This window comes from Ovis canadensis, chromosome 11, assembly GCF_042477335.2.
Source record: "Ovis canadensis isolate MfBH-ARS-UI-01 breed Bighorn chromosome 11, ARS-UI_OviCan_v2, whole genome shotgun sequence".
Lineage (NCBI taxonomy): Eukaryota > Metazoa > Chordata > Mammalia > Artiodactyla > Bovidae > Ovis > Ovis canadensis.
The window spans coordinates 36,114,830-36,130,850 of NC_091255.1; positions in this window are offsets into that span (position 1 = coordinate 36,114,830).

Below are 16,021 nucleotides of genomic sequence, written 5' to 3' on the forward strand. Positions count from 1 at the left end.
CAACTTGATGGACATGAGTTTGAGTAAACTCCGAGAGTTGTTGATGGACAGGGAGGCCTGGCGTGCTGCGATTCATGGGATCGCAAAGAGTCGGACACGACTGAGCGACTGAACTGACTGATGAAAGGCCCCAACTTCATAGTACAAACCCTGAAAAACCCGTAGAACAATTTAGATGAAACTGAAGGATGATGCCTTGGGACCTTCTAGCTCCAGAGCGCAGTGCCAAGTGGGGGTGGTGGTAAATATGATTGCGAATGGCCCGGTCCTAGATGGGCATTTGAGGGACAGAGCTTGCTAGATTCTGTGAGGAGGGTGGGGTCTTTTATGTGTCCCTAAATTATTTGGTTAGCTCCAGAATAGACTTGACAGAATATAGATTCACATACTGTTTTATAGTAACAATAGTCAGCCCTCCATACCCTTGGGTTCTCTATCTGCAGATTCAACAAACTTCGGATCAAAAATATTGTGGAAAAAAAATTACAGAAAGTTTCAAAATGCAAAACTTGCATATGCTGCACACCAGCAACCAACTTTTATATAGCATTTACATTTCATTTTTAGCTATTTATATAGTATGAGATAAGTAATCTAGAGATGATTTAAAGTGTATGGGAGGGTGGGGACTTCCCTGGTGGTCCAGTGGCTAAGACTCCCAATGCTGGGGGCCCCAGTTCAATTCCTAGTCAGGGAGCTAGATACCACATGCTGCAACTAAGCATTCCACATGCTAAAATGAAGACTGAAGATCTTGCATGCTGCAACAGCCAAATACTTTTCAAAAATAATAAAGTGTCCAGAAGGATGTGCACAGATGATAATGCAAACCTTTTGTTGTTTTTTACGTAGGACTTGAGCATCTGTGGATGTTGGTATCTGCAGGGTGTTCTGTACCCTATGCCCTACTCTGGATATCAAGGGACCACTGTATTTTCTTCCACCTTAAAGTAACTTTCTAGCTCCCAGGGGAGGAAAGAGAAGATGAAAAACCCACGAGCAGCAGGTGTGCTGGTTCTCCTGCTCCAGCTCAAGGGGACAGCTTGTCATCGGTCCTGCCCAGTATCCTGGCAAAGAAACAAGAGTTGCACCAGCTGGGGCACTTTTCAAGGCCAATCTCGACTCACCTTTGGAAATGTTTGCTTTTCTTTTTTACCTCAAGTGCCTAGAATTATTTGACCAAACTCTGTGATTGATGGCATAGTACCAGCACTGGGAGGAAATAGTTTTATACCATTTTTAAAAACTGGCAAAATGAACACCCAGTCTTACCTCATTATCTTTTGGATTCCAACCTGCCACCCTCAGTCAACAATGCCCTACATTTTTCTTGATGCGAAGGACGGTGTGGAGAATATTTCCCAGCTCTCAAGAACTAAATCAGAAAAGGGCACAGTGCTGACTTAACTATTTTGTGAGCTAGTTATAGTAAGACAACTGATTTTTTAAAAATATATTGTGCCCCCTTTAAAAGTCGTGTTTCTTCACCAAAACACAGCAAGGAGGAGGAGGAGAAAACCCAATCACTTTCTTCCTCCATAATCATCTTGAGAATGTTCTGAGAGGCGAAGAAACCAAAAGGAAAGATTTGGGGAGCTCCATAAAAGCACACATACAGAGAAGCTGGGACAGTCTTTAAACTCTGGCCATCCTTGGTGCAGACAACCTGTGGTGTGGGATTTTGTCTCCTGAGAACTCCCACAGCTGCTGAGGGTGGGGCTAGGGGTCGTTCCGGTGGTGGAGTATGTGACAGTGAAGGCTGAACGCTAAGCTGCTGTAAACAAGTCCAGTGGCTTTGGGCAGGTTTATTTCCCGGGTAATGGTCCACAGCAGTGGGATAGTCCTGCTCCATGTGGCCACCTGGGTCTCAGATGTTTTCCATCTTGTCACTCAGCTGTCCCCAGATCACTGTCACTGTGTGTACTGTTGAAGCAGGAAATGGTGAAGTGTCCTGTTGCCAGGTAGGACTCTCAGCTGGCAAGAAGGAGAAAGAGCCACAGGCAATGTCTTAAGACCCCCCCCGCCATACTTGGAAATGACACACATCAATTTTGCTCATATTTTGTTGGTAAGACCTTGGTCATGTGGCCATATCTGATTGCAAGCAAGACTTGGAAAGATAGCCTAGCTGGCTACCATGTATACATGGATTGATTACTCCATTACCACGTAAGCACTAAGGAGAAGGAGAGAATGGATTTTGGTACTTGCAGATGGCTCTAGGGAGTGGGACCTCAGAGAAAGTAATTGCTGGGACACCCCAGGGCCATCAATATTGACTGACTGTGCAGATAATGAAAGAGCATATTGGACATATGTAAATTAGTCCAAGCTGCACAATTGGTCTAAATAGCCCCTACAAAACAGAATCAAGGAAGGAAAAAGGAGAAAACTTAAATTCTAACCAGGATTCTTTTTGAGAGAAAAAAATATGGAAAAAAGAGAACACGAGATTTGGGTTAAGCTGGCTTGAGAGACTTGTTTCTAGAGTTTGAGCCTCAAGTAAATATTGATAGTAAAGGATTGTAATCCATTCAATAAAATAAGAAATCATGGGTCCACACAGATACAAGTAAACTAATACACTGGGGACCCCCTGATGATCCAGTGGTTAAGAATCCACCTTCCAATGTAGGGAATTTGGGTTCAACCACATGCCACAGGACAACTATGCCAAGCCCTGAAACCAGAGAAGGCTGTATGCCACAACAATGGTCCTGCATGCCACAACTAAGACCTGGCACAGCCAAATAAATGTTAAAATTTTTTTTTTAAGTTTGACAAGGTACAGGGTAATTACACAGTTGCAAAGTACATCCCGGGTCTTCCCAGGTGACTGACTGGTAAGCAATTGGAGGAGGAAATGGCAACACACTCCAGTACTTCTTGCCTGGAAAATCCCATGGAGAGGGGAACCTGGCGGGCTACAGTCCATGGGGTCGCAGATTCAGACATGACTGAACATGCACGCACACAAAGTACCTCCCTCAAAGTACTAATTACAAAGGGTAACTTCTCTGGCTGAGCCACCTTCATCAAGTGATCAAAGTGAACTTCACCAGTATGGGTCAAATCTAAATCGTGTGCAGCCTGAGAAGATGCCAGGAGAAAAGAGCATCTGGCCAGATTTCTGCCGAAGGTCGCAGCCTGAATTTAATTACAAAGAAATGGCAGACGAGCACTAACTGAGAGACACCCTTCAAAATCATCGTCCTGTCATTTTCAAAATTGTCAAAGTCATGTAAGTTAAGAAAAGCAACTGCCACAGACCTGAAAGCCGAACACAGCACGTGATTCTGTACTAGACCATTTCTTTATCCAGAACTTCTTTAGGACAACTGGTGGAACTTGAAAAAAAAAAAAAATCTGAGGATTAGATGGTAATGATGGGTCAATGTCAGTTTCCTGATTTTGATGTTTGTCTTGTGGTTTTGTAGGAGAATCTCCTTGTTTGCCAGAAATAAGACTCCAAAGTATTTACAGGTAATGAGGCTTCCTGTTGGCCACTTGCTCTCAAATGACTGAGAAAAATTTATTTGTATAGTACTTGCAACTTTCCTGTAAAGTTTGAAATTATTTTTTAAAAAACACAACCAATTTTTAAAATACCATTTAGGTAGCAGCATATACTTAGAAATTTAACAGGATAATAAAACTTCTATAAAGGAAAAACTAACCAAGGCAAAAATAAACTTTGTGTTATTTAGGAATACCTACATTATATGGTAAGGCTAAAAAAAAAACCCAAAGAAACAGTATACACCAAATTCAGGATGGTGGTAACCCTGGGGGTGTGGGAGAAGGTGATGTCACAAGGAGGACCCACACAGCAACATCAGGGTGTAAGTGATATTCCACTTCTTCAAATAAAGATGTTTGTTATTGTGCTTTATAATTCATGCACACAGAGTGGTTGTATTTTTCTTATATATCAAATATTTCATAGTAAGGAAAAAACACATGATGTTATTACATTTATAATAGAAAAATAAACCATATATGTATAGAACCATATATGTAAAACTATGTGTGTGCATCTATGTTTATAAAATATATAAAGGACTAGAAAAATACCCACTAACAAAAGCAAAATGCCTTACAAATTTATGTTGAGCACATGTCAAATTTTATTAAGTTGCTGACAAGGGAAATTGGGAAGAAAAAGGTATGCCAGCTTGGTGGAAAGTTCCTGCTGTGGACTATAAATACACTGATGACTGGGGCTGGGAACCTTCACCATTCAAGGAAGAGGGGAGGCTTTGCCATTCAGGTAAGAAAGGGCAGGCCTCAGAATGAAGAAAGATTAAGACAGGGACTTCCCTGGTGGTCTAGGGGCTAAGACCCTGTGCTTCCAACGTAGGGGCCCTGTGTTCAATCCCTGGTTAGGGAGCTAGATGACCCATGCCATAACTACAGATCCCGAATGCTGCAGCTAAGACCCAGTGCAGCCAAAAGATAAATATTTTTTAAAAAGAAGAAAGGTTAAGACAGTTGAAAAGCATGTGTAATGCTCTATAATTCTTATTCTCTATAAAACCTCACATGATCTCACTCAGTTCAGTTCAGTTCACTCAGCCGTGTCCAATTCTTTGCGACCCCGTGGAATGCAGCATGCCAGGCTTCCTTGTCCATCCCAACTCCCAGAGCCTACTCAAACTCATGTCCATCAAATCAGTGATGCTATCCAACCATCTCATCCTCTGTTGTCCCCTTCTCCTCCCACCTTTAATCTTTCCCACCATCAGGGTCTTTTCCAATGAGTCAGTTTTCCGCATCAGGTGGCCAAAGTACTGGAGTTTCAGCTTCGACATCAGTCCTTCCACTGGACATTCAGGACTGATCTCCTTTAGGATGGACTGGTTGGATCTCCTTGCAGTCCAAGGGACTCTCAAAAGTCTTCTCCAACACCACAGTTCAAAAGCATCAATTCTTTGGCGCTCAGCTCTCTTTATAGTCCAACTCTTACATCCGTACATGACTACTGGAAAAACCATAGCTTTGACTAGATGGACCTTTGTTGGTAAAGTAATGTCTCTCTTTTTTCCTCACTGCTGCTGCTGCTAAGTCGCTTCAGTCGTGTCCGACTCTGTGCGACCCCAGAGACGGCAGCCCACCAGGCTCCCCTGTCCCTGGGATTCTCCAGACAAGAACACTGGAGTGGGTTGCCATTTCCACCAGTGGTATCTTAAAGTGTATGCTTCTTTTATTTGGGTACAGAGACAACAGGAGACTTCCCTGTAGCTCAAATGGTAAATAATCTGCCTGTGAGGCAGGAGACCAGGGTTCAATCCCTGGGTTGGGACGTTCCTCTGGAGGAGGGAATGGCAATCCACTCCAGTATTCTTGCCTGGAGAATTCCATGGACAGAGAAGCCTGGTGGGCTACAGTCTGTGGGGTCGCAAAGAGTCGGACATGACTGAACGACTAACACAGTCCACACAGAGACAACACTACATTTAATATGTAAAGGCTTAAAAATAAATAAATGAAATGTAAACATTTGAAATTAACCACAATTTTTGTAATTCTCTTTGGCATTTCTTTTTTCATTGTAATATCTGGAGCCTCAAGAAAAAAAAAGAAGTGGCCCCAGCACCACCCCACTCTGTCTTCTGAGCAACTCTCACTAGACCTTATTGGTACCACTTATTACTGTCTGAAAAGTCTTTTCCCCACATACATAGATTTTTCTTTGAAAATGATAAGGTAGCAAATGTATCTAAGGGTCAAGAATTGGTGAACAAATGTCTCGTTGTATCTGTGCTAAAATGATTGAGAGCTGGCTCTGGGCTCTAAGGCCGGGATTTCAAACCACATGGTTTGGCTTCAGCACTGGTGTTTGTAGTTGTGACACATCAGAGCGGAAAGTGGTGCTACTGATGCTGATAACCATTCATCACCCTGTGTTTTGGGATAACTGAGGAAGAACGACCAACGGCCATGAACTGAGTGTTTGTGGGTAGCGTAATACTAGGGCACTGGGACGGGGGGAGAGGGTGGGGTTGGCAAGGGTAAATGTGGAGCATGAATATTTATAGGCCGTATCAGAATTTTCCAGAGAAAGAGGACAGGATGTGTGTGTGTGTTTACAGAGAGAAGAGAAGGAGGCTTCTTCTTCGTTTCTTAAAAAAAATATTTATTTCTCAGGCTGAGCCAGGTCTTAGTTTTAGCATATTTGATCTTCCTTGTGGCACGTGAACTCTTAGCTCTACGTGGGATCTAGTTCCATGACCAGGGATTGAGCCCAGGCCTCCTTGTTGGGAGCACAGAGTCTTAGCCACTGGACTATTGGTGAAGACCTGAGAGAGGCTTTTTTTTAGGGACTTGGCTCACTGCAGAGGCTTGGCTAGTCCAAAGTGTGCAGGGTAGGCCTGCAGGCTGGAGATTCGGCAGAGCAACCACTGGTAGAATTCCTTCTTGCCTGGGGAGATCAGCATTTCTATTCAGGCCTTCAACTTATTGGATGAGCTTACCACATTATGGAAAGAAATCCGCTCTACTCAAAGTGTATCAGTTGAGTGTTAATCTCATCTTAAAAACACCTTCACAGCAACATCTAGAATGTTTGAGCAAATAGCTGGGTTTGTGACCATAAAATTAACCATCATATAAATTCTGGACCAAAAGATGCTTTTCATTCTTGATCAGATGACCATAGAGAATCTCCCATAAGCCATCAACACAGCAGGTGGCAACATGACAGATTCAGTCCTCAGCTTTTTAATATATCTTTTATATAGATAATTTATATACTGATAACCCCAAACTGCCATTTTAGGCTGGATTTGGGCCTTTGTACATCAGCAAATGGGCCAACGTATCAAGGTATGTGATAGCAAGTCACATCAGTTCAGTCACTCAGTCATGTCTGACTCTTTGTGACCCCATGAACTGCAGGACCCCAGGCCTCCCTGTCCATCACCAACTCCTGGAGTCCACCCAAACCCATGTCCATTGAGTCGATGATGCCATCCAACCATCTCATCCTCTGTCGTCCCCTTCTCCTCCTGCCATCAATCTTTCCCAGTATCAGGGTCTTTTCCAATGAGTCAGCTCTTCATATCAGGTGGCCAAAGTATTGGAGTTTCAGCTACAACATCAGTCCTACCAATGAATACCCAGGACTGACTCCTTTAGGATGGACTGGTTGGATCTCCTTGCAGTCCAAGGGACTCTCAAGAGTCTTCTCCAGCACCACTGTTCAAAAGCATCAATTCTTTGGTGCTCAGCTTTCTTTATAGCCCAACTCTCACATCCATACATGACTACTGGAAAAACCATAGCCTTGACTAGACAGACCTTTGTTGGCAAAGTAATGTCTCTGCCTTTTGATATGCTGTCTAGGCTGGTCATAACTTTCCTTTCAAGGAGTAAGCGTCTTTTAATTTCATGGCTGCACTCACCATCTGCAGTGATTTTGGAGCCCAGAAAAATAAAGTCAGCCACTATTTCCACTGTTTCCCCATCTATTTGCCATGAAGTGATGGGACTGGATGCCATGGTCTTAGTTTTCTGAATGTTGAGCTTTAACCCAACTTTTTCACTCTCCTCTTTCACTTTCATCAAGAGGCTCTTTAGTTCTTCTTCACTTTCTGCCATTAGGGTGTTGTCATCTGCATATCTGAGGTTATTGATATTTCTCCCCGCAATCTTGATTCCAGCCTGTGCTTCCTCCAGCCCAGCGTTTCTCATGATGTACTCTGCATAGAAGTTAAATAAGCAGGGTGACAATATACAGCCTTGACGTACTCCTTTCCTATTTGGAACCAGTTTGTTCCATGTCCAGTTCTAACTGTTGCTTCCTGACCTGCATATAGGTTTCTCAGGAGGCAGGTCAGGTGGTCTGGTAGTCCCATCTCTTTCAGAATTTTCCACAGTTTATTGTGCTCCACACAGTCAAAGGCTTTGGCATAGTCAATAAAGCAGAAATAGATCACCTAGTGGTGTAAAATTATATATAGGTACATTTCAATAATGCATCAAACTATTAAATTTATTTTTTAAAAGAGTGAAAAACAGAAAAAACACCAGCCAATTTTATCAAGAAAACAATTGAGATACATGAGAAACAGTAGGTGGATTCCAAGGAGCAAACCTTTAAGCTTTAATGGGCTTCATCGGGCTTAAGCTTAAGCCTGAGTGTTTATCACTTATGCTCAGGATTCAGCTGCTTGTTGTCATGTCTGTTTTCCCACTAGATCCTAATCAGCTTGAAATAGGGTCTGCGTTGTGCTGCTTTGAAATCCAGGATTCAAGCCCATGGCCTGGCATAGAAAATTTGCTCAATTGATGTTTGTTGACTGGAGTTTTTAAAACTTGATTTTCTCTTCTAAAGCTTGCTCAAGGCAGCAGGTTTAGATCACAAACACAGTTATAAGTAAGAAAATTGAAATCACCTGAAATTCTATCACCCAGAGAATCACATTTTCATCTACTTTTCAAAGCATGTCCCATAGGTCTCTTTGGAAGCCACTGGTTCTCCATAGAACCTCCATGTCTTCTGGGACCCTGGAATCCAGTCAGCTGCTCCTGGGACCCCCAAAGCTGGGCACCCACCCCACCATTTCTGCTCAAAGATCTTTCTCTACCTGAGCATCCACCCAAGCATCCTCAATTTACCTGGGATTTCAGATTCTGTCCCTGCCCCTCATGATTCAGCCTGGAGTTGGGGGTCGGGGGTGGGGAGTACATTTAGCCCACACTCACTCCCTCCATTTCTCCCCTCAGTCTTAGTCTCAGGAGTGAAGAGTCCAGCTCCATTGTATTTGCCACCATCCTTCCCATCGCCCACGTGCATGTGAGCGCGTGCTAAGTTGCTCCAGTCATGTCCAACTCGTTGCAACCCTATTGAGCCCACCAGACTCCTCTATCCATGGGGATTCTCCAGGTAAGAATGCTGGAGTGGTTTGCCATGCCCTCCTCCAGGGGATCTTCTCGACTGAGCATTCAAACCTGAGACTCATGTCTCCTGCATTGGCAGGAGGGTTCTTTACCAATAGTACCACCTGGGAAGCCCCTCATTGCCCACAGCGCCACCCTAAACTGTGGAAGTTTGAAAGCCAACAAAAGGGGACTTTCCTGGTGGTCCAGCAGCTAAGACTCCACGGTCTCAATGCAGGGGTCCCAGGTTTGATCCCTGATCAGAGAACTAGATTTCACATGCCACAACTAAGACCTGGTGCACCCAAATAAATAACAATAATAATTTTAAAAAAGAAACCAAAAAAATAAATAAATTTTTAAAAATGAAAATAAAAAAAGAAACCTCAGCAAAAGACTTTCATTTTTTTGTGTGTTCAAATAGCGCCACCCTTTCCCTGAGGCAGTGAATTCAGAACACTTGAGAGAGTAAATGAGAAGAGGTTTACTAGGAAAAATGGGGAAAAGGTGGATAGGTTTTTCAAATTATTATTATTTCTATGCAATTATTTTATATGTATTTTATCTATATTAATTATAATGTAAATTATTTCTGTGTAAGTGAAGGGATCCAAATTTTACCACAATGGCATAAAAGTGATTTTGAATTGAAGACATTTGAGAATCAACAGATGCAGAAAGAGGCTTTGTCTGAACTCTCCTTTATCTGACTAAAAGCAGAAACTTCTGGGATTGAAACTACTTTATATCCCCTCTCTGGGGAGTTTCATGGCCTTAAAGAAAACCACATCACTTACATAAATAAACATTATCACAGACGATCTTATCTCCCATAAAAGCCCATTTGTCTTTGTTAAAGAAACCCTTTTGTTCTTCCCATAGAACTTTTTCTCCCTACTCTCTCTCCCCTCTTCAGTTCAGTTCAGTTGCTCAGTCGTGTCTGACTCTTTGCGACCCCATGGACCGCAGCAAGCCAGGCTTCCCTGTCCATCACCAACTCCCGGAGCTTGCTCAAACTCATGTTCATTGAGTCGGTGATGCCATCCAACCATCTCATCATGTTGTCCCCTTCTCAAACTCCTATGTCTATTTACTAAGCCAAGTTATTTTTCTGTGAGCTCCTGCCTACATATGTGAATAAGCTTTATCTTTTCTAATATATCTTTTGTCTGTTTAATTTCTTGGCCCCCATTATAATACTACTGCAGTAGGTTACCTAAGGCTAGAATCCCTCTGAAGGAGCAATTCAGTTCAGTTCAGTTCAGTCGCTCAGTTGTGTTCGACTCTTTGCAACCCCATGAATCGCAGCACACCAGGCCTCCCTGTCCATCACCAACTCCAGGAGTTCACTCAGACTCACGTCCATCGAGTCAGTGATGCCATCCAGCCATCTCATACTCTGTCGTCCCCTTCTCCTTCTTCCTCCTCCTTCTCTGAAGGAGCTGGAGTCCCTAAATCCTACTTAAATCTTTACAAGAAGATGCTAAAATCAGACTTCCCTGGTAGTCCAGTGGTTAAGAATCTGCCGGTCAGTGCAGGGGACCCAGGTTCCATCCCTGGTCTGGGAAGATCCCTCATGCCTAGGGGCAATAAACCCCATGTACCACAACTGGTGAAGCCTGTGTGCCTGTGCTCTGCAAGGAGAAAGAAGCCACTTCAATGAGAAAGCCACACACCACAATGAAGAGTAGCTCCCCACTTGCTGTCACAACTAGAGAAAGCTCTTTTCCTCCACTCTAAGTTTTATAGTGCAGATGTTACAAATAACACTATGATGAACATCATATGACTTAGGGACTGAACAACAAACATTCTGGGACTTCTTTGGTGGACAATACACTTATTTGTAATTTGTAATTGCTGGTGGATTTGTTTAGACAACAGTCAATGGTTTCCCACTTGCTATCCTTACCAACATTTGGTATTGTCAATCTTTTTCATTTTCACCATTCTGGTGGCTGTGAGGTGCTATCTCATTGTGGTTTTAATCTAAATGTGCACATTTCTATTAGTAAAGTTATATATATATATATAGAAAATTTCATAAGTACAAGAAAAAAGTAACTAAAAATCATTTCTATCTTATCATCCTCTTCTCCCCCCACCTCCTGCCCCACCAGCTTTACTGGATTTGGAGTGTGTACAATACAACTTTAAGGTTGTACTGATTTACATTCCCGCTGGCAATGCATGAAAATTACTGTCTTATTTTCTGAACTGGGATTGCTGTTAAACTGTCAATTTGTTATTTTGGTGTCTCACTTATGGTTTTATTTAGCATTTCTTTTTTTCCTAGTGAGGGTGGAGGTTTTGTTTTTTTTTTTTGCTATTACTTTTACTTTTTGTGTAAATTGCCTTATTTCTTTTGATGAGACAGATTTTTGATCATCATATCTAACAAGAATAACGTCAAAAAAGAAGTTGACAGGGTAATCTCATGAATTAATAGATGTGCAAAAATTCTAGATTACATTTTAGAAGCAGAATATAACTTAAAAGGAACATATACTTTAACCATTTCTATTTTTCTCCCACTAAAGCTCGAGTCAGTGTAACCAATATTATTACTGGAAAAATTGTAAAAATTCATATAATTATTTCCATAAATGCAAAAAGGGAATTCTTTTTTAGAACTCATCCTAAAAGTAATAAAGGGTAGCCTCTTTAACATGACAAAAAGGCTCTATTGAAAACCAAAAATCAAAATTACACTTAATGGAGAAATAGGAATTACTCCTCTTTGAAACAGGAACATGCACAACAAGGCTACATTATCAACACTATTTAACTTAGCTCTAAAAATTCTGGCAAAGCTTTTTGAGAAGAGAAAGAAAGATATACATAAGGAAAGGGAAGAAATAAAGTGATGATGTTTCTTAAATGAGATGAAAACCACCTCAAAATTACTAGTGATAATAAATGAAGGCATCAAAGAAACTAGATAAAACACAAGTTAATTTAGGACAATTTTCATCTTTACAACAGCGCATCTCTCAATGTTTGTCATTTCTTTAAATTTATCATTTCTTTGTTTATTCTTTAGTGAAACTTTATAATTTTATTCCTATAGGTCCAGCATATTTCTTACTAAAATTTTCATAGGGATTTAAAAGCTTTTATCGCTACTGTGAATGGAAACTTTTTGTCATTGCATTTACTTTCTTATTCTTAAATATTTAAAATAAGGCATTTATTATATGTGCTGACGATAGCATGATATTTGAACTTATCTAGAATTGTCTTTCACATCTATTTTTTCTTTTTAATATTTAGTTGTTTATTTGGCTTCACCAGGTTTTAGTAGCGGCATGCAGAATCTTTTTTTTTTTTTTTTAGTTGTGGCGTGTAAAGATCTAGTTCCTTGACCAGGGACCAAACCATCCCCCATCTCACTGGGAGCCAGGAGTCCTAGCCACTTCCCTAGCCGTCAGGGAAATCCCCACTTCTATTTTTCTATCATTTACAAGCATCAGTCATTCCCAATCATTAATGATACAGGTGTGGCACTGAATCTAGTGATAAAGTCTTGTTTGAGAAGGTATTGCAGTTTAATTTTGCTGGCTTTCATGTTAAGATGCTCCCATTTTTTGTACTGTTTTTATCCTCTCTTCATTTTCTTCAGTGATGTCTTGAACCAAGTAAATGCCTGGAAGGCACCTTAGGGAGCTTTAAATTATTATTTGGTGAAAGAATTTTTGCCCACTGTGACCTCTGATTTAGGGCAGGTGTCAGCTAGCTAGTCTAAGGGTACTGTGGTGTTCTGGTCATATATTGTTATGTAACAAACTGTAACTTTGATCTACTTTTCTGGTTTTGTTGTTGCATTGTGTTTAGTCATGTCCGACTCTTTGAGACTCCATGGACTGTAGCCTGCCAGACTCCTCTGTCCACGGAATTCTCCAGGCAAGAACACTGGAGTATTTGCCATTTCCTCCAGAGGATCTTCCCAAACCAGGGATTGAACTCGAATTTCCTGCATCTCCTGCATTGGCAGGTGGATTCTTTACATTTATTTATTTGGCTGGCCCAGGTCTTAGTTGCAGCACTTGGGATCTTCTATCCTTTTTGAGGCATTTCAGGATCTTTAGTAGTGACATGTGGAATTTTTTTTAGTTGCAGCATGCACTCATCTCATACGCTAGTAAAGTAATGCTCAAAATTCTCCAAGCCAGGCTTCAACAGTACATGAACCATGAACTTCCAGATATTCAAGCAGGATTTAGAAAAGGCAGAGGAACCAGAGATCAAATTGCAAAAATCCATTGTATCATCGATAAAACAAGAGAGCTCCAGAAAAACATCTACTTCTGCTTTATTGACTACGCCAAAGCCTTTGATTGTGTGGATGACGACAAACTGTGGAAAATTCTGCAAGACATGAGAATACCAGACCCCCTGACCTGCCTCTTGAGAAACCTGTATGCAGGTCAGGAAGCAACAGTTAGAACTGGACATGGAACAACAGACTGGTTCCAAATCGGGAAAGGAGTGTGTCAAGGCTGTATATTGTCACCCTGCTTATTTAACTTCTATGCAGAGTACATCATGAGAAATGCCGGGCTGGATGAAGCACAAGCTGGAATCAAGATTGCTGGGAGAAATATCAATAACCTCAGATATGCAGATGACACCACCCTTATGGCAGAAAGTGAAGAGGAACTAAAAAGCTTCTTGATGAAAGTGGAGAGTGAAAAAGTTGGCTTAAAACTCAACATTCAGAAAATTAGGATCATGGCATCTGGTCCCATCATTTCATGGCAAATAGATGGGGAAACAACGAAAACAGTGCAAGACTATTTTCTTGGGCTCCAAAATCACTGCAAATGGTGACTGTAGCCAAGAAATTAAAAGATGCTTGCTCCTTGGAAGAAAAGCTATGACCAGCCTAGACAGCCTATTAAAAAGCAGAGACATTACTTTGTCAACAAAGGTCCATCTAGTCAAAGCTATGATTTTTCCAGTAGTCATGTATGGATGCAAGAGTTGGACTATAAAGAAAGCTGAACACCGAAGAATTGATGCTTTTGAATTGTGGTGTTGGAGAAGACTCTTGAGTGTCCCTTGGACTGCAAGGAGATCCAACCAGTCAACCCTAAAGGAAATCAGTCCTGAATGTTCATTGGAAGGACTGATTCTGCAGCTTAAACTCCAATACTTTGGCCATCTGATGAGAAGAACCGACTCATTGGAAAAGACCCTGATGCTGGGAAAGAATGAAGGTGGGAGAAGGGGACGACAGAGGATGAGACAGTAAGATGGCATCACCAACTCAAGGGACATGAGTTTGAGTAAGCTCCAGGAGTTGGTGATGGACAGGGAAGCCTGGTGTGCTGCAGTCCATGGGGTCACAGAGTCAGACACGACTGAGCAACTGAACTCACTGACTGATGGTCTTTCGTGACTGACTTTTTTCACTTAACCTAATGCTTTCAGGGTTCATCCGTGTCATTTCTTTTTATGGTTGAATAAACATCACTTCATGGGAAATAGATGGGGAAACAGGGGAAACAGTGTCAGACTTTATTTTGGGGGGCTCCAAAATCACTGCAGATGGTGACTTCAGCCATGAAATTAAAAGACACTTACTCCTTGGAAGGAAAGTTATCACTAACCTAGATAGCATATTGAAAAGCAGAGACATTACTTTGCCAACAAAGGTCTGTCTAGTCAAGGCTATGGTTTTTCCAGTGGTCATGTATGGATGTGAGAGTAGGACTGTGAAGAAGGCTGAGCGCCGAAGAATTGATGCTTTTGAACTGTGGTGTTGGAGAAGACTCTTGAGAGTCCCTTGGACTGCAAGGAGATCCAACCAGTCCATTCTGAAGGAGATCAGCCCTGGGATTTCTTTGGAAGGACTGATGCTAAAGCTGAAACTCCAGTACTTTGGCCACCTCATGCGAAGAGTTGACTCATTGGAAAAGACTGAAGCTAAGAGGAATTGGGGGCAGGAGGAGAAGGGGACAACAGAAGATGAGATGGCTGGATGGCATCACTGACTCGATGGACGTGAGTCTGAGTGAACTCCGGGAGTTCGTGATGGACAGGGAGGCCTGGTGTGCTGCGATTCATGGGGTCGCAAAGAGTCGGGCACGACTGAGCGACTGAACTGAACTGAACTGAATCTTCCATTGTCACTCCTTGATATCCACAGGGAATTGGTTCCAGGACTCCCTTCAAATACTAAAATCCACAGATACTCAAGTTCCTGACATAAAATAGTGTAGTATTTGCATATAGTATAGGTTATATATGTAACATATACATAAAGTATATCTCCCATATATTTTAAATCATCTCATTTATGATACCTAATATATTTAAATATCATGTAAATAGTTGTAAATACAATGTAAGTGCTATGTAAATAGTTACAGTAAAGTTTTGCTTTTGGAACTTTCTGGATCTTTTTTTTTGGCTGTGCCCAGGATTAGTTGCAGCATGCAGGATTTTATTTTATTTTTTAGTGGCATGTGGGATCTAGTTCCCTGACTGGGGCCCCCTGCATCGGGAGCACAGAGTCTTAGCCACTGGGTCACCAGGAAAGCCCTTTTCTGGAATTTTTTCCCTAAATATTTTCCATCTGCTGTTGGTTAACTCCACAGATGTGATACCAGCAGGAACATAGGGCCAACTTCACCACATTTTTTTATCGGCTCATCAGCAATGAGCACTTGGGTTGTTTCCACTTTGGGGCTCTTATGAACAATAGTGCTATAAATATTTGTGTGTAAGTTTTTGTGTGGATATGTTTTCATTTCTCTCGGGTATATACCTAAGATAGAAACTGCTGGGTCATCCAGTAAGTCGGTGTTTAAACTTTTGAGGAATTGCCACACTGTTCTCGAAGCGGATGCACCCCTCTACATTCCCACCAGCAATATGAGAGTTCCGATTTCTCAACAATCCCCTCCACATTTGCTACCTACCTTTTCTGATAATAGCCATCCTAGTGGGTGTAATGTGATATCTCATCGTGATTTTTTTTTTAGTTTTTTATTTTTTTAATTTTTAAATCTTTAATTCTTACATGCATTCCCAAACATGAACCCCCCTCCCACCTCCCTCCCCATCATTGTGATTTTTGACTTGCATTTCTCTGGTGGCCAACAATGTTGAACATCTTTTCACGTGCTTATTGCCC